Source organism: Apium graveolens, chromosome 2 (genome assembly GCF_009905375.1).
Source record: "Apium graveolens cultivar Ventura chromosome 2, ASM990537v1, whole genome shotgun sequence".
NCBI lineage: Eukaryota > Viridiplantae > Streptophyta > Magnoliopsida > Apiales > Apiaceae > Apium > Apium graveolens.
In genome coordinates, this window is record NC_133648.1 from 155,486,127 (window position 1) to 155,492,126 (window position 6,000).

Genomic DNA, 6,000 nt, shown 5'->3' on the forward strand with positions numbered 1-6,000 from the left:
AGTATCTAGATGCAGAGAGGGTGTTGTAGGCAATTCTGGATTAAAATCAGCATCAAGAAGTGGTGTTGGTGGTGGAGTGATTGGAGCTGGTGGAGCTTCTAAGTACAGAACCTCAGGCATAATCAGGTTGTGAATATCAATCTTAGCACTTATGCCTGGGTCTTCAGTAGGTACTGGATGAATTACAGGAGACACAGGAGGTGTAGATACTCTATCTTGAGCAGTTTCCTGAATTGGTGACAATGGTGATGTAGATGCAGTAGCTTCAGCAATTGGCTCCTTTGAGATCAGAGATTCCTGATCTCCTTCCTTAGCTGCTGCTTTCTCATCCTCTGAAACTAGCTTAGCCCTGTCCCTGTGAGCTCTCTGTTTCTTGTATCTCTTTGAAGGTGGAGATACCGTGGAAGTTTCATCAGAATACATCCTTCTAAGCCTTTTGAGAAGCTTAGAACCCCCAATTCCAGTATCCTTCTGAGAAGAGACCTTCTCACCTTCTTCAACAACAGGTTCTGATACTGGAACATGTTCCTCACTGTTTGACTCATCTTTTAAAACAATCCTCCTTCTCTTATGTTGTGTCTGAGGTACAGTCTTTGTCCTCTTAGGCTTTGAAGATGAAGACCTCACAGGATGTGCTGATGATGAAGGTTGAGATGTCTGTGAAGGTTTGAAATATGTTCTGATTGAGGGTTGAGTAGGTTGAGGTTGAGAAGTTTGAGGTGTAAGTGTGGTTGTAACCCTTGTGAATAGTGTTTTTGCTGAATGAGAAAACTTTTCATGCCACACTAGGTAGGGGTTCTGTTATGGATATTCTGAGATTTTATTAATACTCTATATGGTATATGAGTGTATGTAAAGATCGTCAGAATCCAATTCCGAACACTTTGGTTTTTCCCGGAAATACACTAGATACGGAGATAATTGAGTATAAGGTAACAGGATAAAAAGGATTTAAATTAAAGGATTATAGTAGAGGATCATAAAAAGGAATATAATGTATTGAGAAAGGTTAAGGGAACCTAAGTAATAAGATCCCGGGTATGATCCTTCAAACGATAAACGAAAACGAAAGTTAAGCGAGCCGTATAGCAGATCAGCGGTCATTAGGCAAACAATTAGGAAGTTAATCAAAAGGGATTAGAGAGAGTGATGTCACCCAACCAATGAGAGGAGGACAAAGAGGGAAGGATGACATCACAGCATGACATAGGCATGACATGGGAAGGAAGGAGATGTGGTGGCTTTTTAACCACACAAAATCAAGGGCAACTAGGTAATTAACTAAATCAAACACAAAAATCAAACCAACCAAGCCAAGCAAATCATTTTTTCATCAAAATCAAAAAGAAACCAATGCATTGTTCTTCATGCTCTCGGCTTTTACTATTGCAAAAGGGCAAGAAATTCAAAACTCAAGATCCAAGCCTCCTAAATTGGTGAGTTAATTCCCTAATCATCCTTATGCTTAGTTAGGGCTATATTGTAATATCCCATATTTTAAAATATTATTATTATAATTATTTGGAATTATTTATGTGATTTTAGGTGAATTTTAGTGAATTATCTGATAAGTGGAATTGATGTTTGGGTGTTTAGATGTGATATTATTTGAGTATTTGAATTTTTATATGTCCAGAATAAAATATAGATAATTGTGATATTTTTCTGGTAATTTTTGGACTGTTAAATGATTTTATATTAATTTATGAATTATTAATTATTTTCTGAATAATTACCAAAATTATTTTATAAAGCCGGGAATCGTCCGACTTCAATCGTTTTTGCGTTTTTACAACCCGAAACTCTTCCGAAAACTCCTTCCTAACCTAATCTGGTAATTCCGGACATTTTCCGTGTTTTGACTTTTTCGATTCGGATTACGGTTTGACCCGTGCGCGGCCCGGGGCAATATTTTCGATACGATAGTTATTTCGGTAATCAATAAAACCCGTATTTTCGAGAGACGGGATATTTTTATATTATTCTCGTATATAATGTTTTATAAAAAGCTCGGTTTTGATAATTATCCAATTTTGGTATTGAATCGGATCGTTATTGCAGTTACTTAGCGGCTAAGCAACTAATTTAATGATCCAAAACGATCCAAAACGATCCAGAACGATCCAATATTCCATAAATATAAATAGCCTATTTCTTATTTCGTTTATTCCGTTTATTCATTTGCAACCAGTTAAAACACCGTAAATACAGAGAAAAACCCGAGAAAACCGATACGTTCCCGAGAATCAAACACACGAACGAAGGCGTTATCGAACCCCGATCCGGGCGTGCAGCATATCAAAACGAAGCTCTCGAAATCTTCTTTCTGAATCAATCATCAGTTTCTGCCCAGAAATCACAGTAATTTTCTTATTTATTTAATTATATTCGAATTATTTGATAATTAAATTACGAATTTTTGTTCTTGATGTTGTTGATGTGATTTGATGCTTCCATGTTGTAGAGCATGTTTTTCTGGTCAATTTGGTATATTATACTTCAAAAATAGGATTCAGTATCATATAGAAATTAAGGTTTGATTTTCTGAAAATTCTTTGAATATGTGTTCTTGGTGTTCTTGAAAAATTCTGAAAATCAAAGTCAATTTTGAAGGCGTTATTGAACACCAAATCACAAGTATGAATAACCAAAATGAATCGCAGACCATCCTCTACCATTTTATATCATCAAATCATACCTCAGGTTAGTGGATTTTAAAATCGATTTTAGGGTTTATATTCGAGAATTAGGGGTTTCTTATTGACTGATTGTTGGATTGTTTTGATGGTATTAATAGCTTCAGTAGGTTTCTTAGAGTCGATTTATGTATAAAAGTTTATTGTTTGATTGCGGAATCACGTAAATCGAGTTGTCCGGAATCTGGAGCTTGCTAACGGCGTTAATGGCGGTTTCCGCCGGAGCTGTCGATCTTTGGATCGTTTGTGAAGATGATTCTTGTGTTTGTGTTTTTGATACGACTGTGAATCATTTTTGTATTGAAAAGAATTGTAAAATCGGGACACAGGAGGGTGAACGGCGTTCGCCGGAACCCGGAGTACTCGCCGGAATCTGCGAATTTCCGGCTTGTTCTTGGGTTTCTTGACGACCCGGTTCGACCCGTTTTTAACCCAATTTCCGACCCGATTTCAATTCATTTTTCCCCAAATCAATTTCCATAAGTCTGTTTCTGTAATTTTCTGTTTTATTAATAATTCAAAAAAAAATACTATTTTAATTTCTGAAAATTCATTTTATTTTGAAAATCATTATTTTAATTCTGAAAATTTATTTTAATTCAAAAATAAATCCAAATTATTTAGTTAATTAATTTTAGTTGATAATTAATTATTTAATTAGTCAATTAATTTAAATATTAATTGATTAATTAATTTAATTATTTATTAATTAATTTTAATTAATTATTTAATTAGATTTAATTATTTATTTTTGATTTAAAAATTCCGAAAAATAGTTTCGAGCTTTAAGATATTATTTTAAATTATTTTCCAAGCTCGATAATTCTTATAAAATTATTTTAGGGTGTTCGAACCCTATTATTTTATTATTAAATGATTCGGAGATCGTTTTTATTCCGAAAAATGTTCAAAAATTCATAATAACTAAACCGTTCGTCTGTTTAATACGAAACGAACGTGTACAAACTCAGAAAAATATTCTGCTTTCATTAAAAATACTTTCGAGACCCAAATCCTTTTTGTTTCGAAAGGTCGTTTGTTTTACAAGTTATTCTGAGTCGATTATTGATCGAAAAATCATATTTTTGACCTGATTTCAGTTTTAAACTTATCGAGTCGAACCTTTTTAATGAACCGAGTCATATGTGATATGAATTATGTGATATATGAGTTATGTGCTTATGTGTTATGTGAATTAGGTGTGTATGTGGATCAAGGGTCCTATGTTTGTCTGTTATATTTATGTGAGGGTCATAAGAATCTTGTGATGGACTGTTTCTTTTATGTGCGGGTTATCGTATGGGTAGACGATAGGCTTTTGACGCGTAGTTCGTCGAGTGGTTATCGTTTAGACGATTAAAGTTCTATATTTTAATTATAGATGTGGATCTCTCGAGCTGGTCGGGACAAGACGTTGGATAAAGAATGAGATGGAATGGTATTGGATATTTGGCTTCTAGCAATCGCAGGAGCAGCATATCGGTGAAGTGTTGAAAAGAAAGACGGTGATGTTTTAAGACAAAATGTCAGAATAAATACGTCTTTGCGAGTGTGACTAACTGCTAAAACCCAAAGGCAAGTACCCCTGACTTCACTTATCGTTCAAGTGATGTTTATTTCGAATCATTTTATGCAAGTATCCCTATCATCACTTATTGTTCAAGTGATATTTATTTTGAAGCTTATTATGCAAGTATTGCTTTCCCTATTCTCAGTTCGGAATAGATAAATGTTTTACATATCGCTGAATTGAATAATTCTGTTTATGCAAGTATTCTTCCGCTATTCTATATTCAGAGTAGCTAAGTGATTTTACTTATCCAATTATCGGATTTATAAATGTTTTGGATTTTGAGAAAAGTGATTTGGTTGCGAATATTCTTACCCAAGAATTGGGGGAATAAAATTATTTCGGGTGTCGATTATTATGACCCCATTTCAATAAAAGGTTTTAAGATTGGATCATAATTGCGTAAGTGACCGGGACGGACGGTCCAGCGGAGGGCTATTTCTAAGTGCCATATGAAATATTATGACACTATTTTGCCACAGGCTAGTTATGCCTTTTTGTTTGAGTACTCGTATTTTTGGGGTCACGTTTCTATGAATCATGACCTTGTGCTATCACACGGGCTGATCAGCATGTGATAGTACGTCCGTCGGAGAATGATCCTAATCTAAATTATCATATTGTTTTTTTTATATTCATAGAATAAATGATTTATCAACTGTTTCTGTTTTGGAATAATGGTAAAGTGCGGTTTGATTCAGATTTTGATTTATGTTGATACTTACGTTGTTGCTAAATATCAAAGGTGGTATTAGTATAGATGAATGATGTTGACTTCAGTATGGAATGTTGTGAGCATCAAAGTTCGTATTGATATCTAATTTGATATGACAGCAAAATAAGTATTAATTTGAAGAGTTCGGTTTTGAATAAAGTTTATGATTCAATCCATAATCATTGTTTCATGTTATTGTGGTTTACGATATTTCCGTAAACACTGTTTCACGAGTTTTATTCTCGTCAAGATTCAAAGTATTGCTGAAGCATTTCGCTCAAAAATATCAAAATGGTTTTGAATACAATTAAGGAATCAATTATGGGGTTCCTCAACTAAAATTTTATGATTCAGCTATTATGATTTTTAAATGTTCTACGCTATTGCAGATGTCAGTTTTATATCAAAATGACCCGATATTTACTGTAATAAACTTGCTGAGCATTTCTTCCGCTCATACTTGCCTGTTTTCAAATTTAACCTCCAGTGAGGATTAGCTTGCGCTGCTTAGCTGCGAAATTCGAGGAAGCAAAGAAGAAGCTCTTGGAAGGTGGTTGGTCCAGGGTTTGCGGACTAGTGTAAGTTTTATTGTATAAAGTTATTTATATTATATTATATTATAGTTTTGTATTTTATTTGGGCCTAGTATACTTCATTTCGAAGTTATACTAGTGGGTTTAGTTTTGAGATTGAGAATTGTTGTAAAGAAATGTAAAAGAAAGTGAAAAATTTATTTGTGGAATTTGGATTTCTTGTTTCTAGAACTGTAACCTTAAAAGATCTTGGATTAGTTTGGGGTCATTTATGATAAATATATTCCGCTGGCATTTATTTATTGATTAAACAGGTTAATTTGGATTGAGGTTTCATAGTGACGACCAAATCCTCTGACCCCGGATTTGGGGGCGTGACAGGTTGGTATCAGAGCTGAGGTTATAGTAAACTAGAAACGAGAGTGTGTAGGAGTGTGTATAGCTATGCGAGGACGTTTGAGCTCATATCGAGTTCCTGTTGGACTA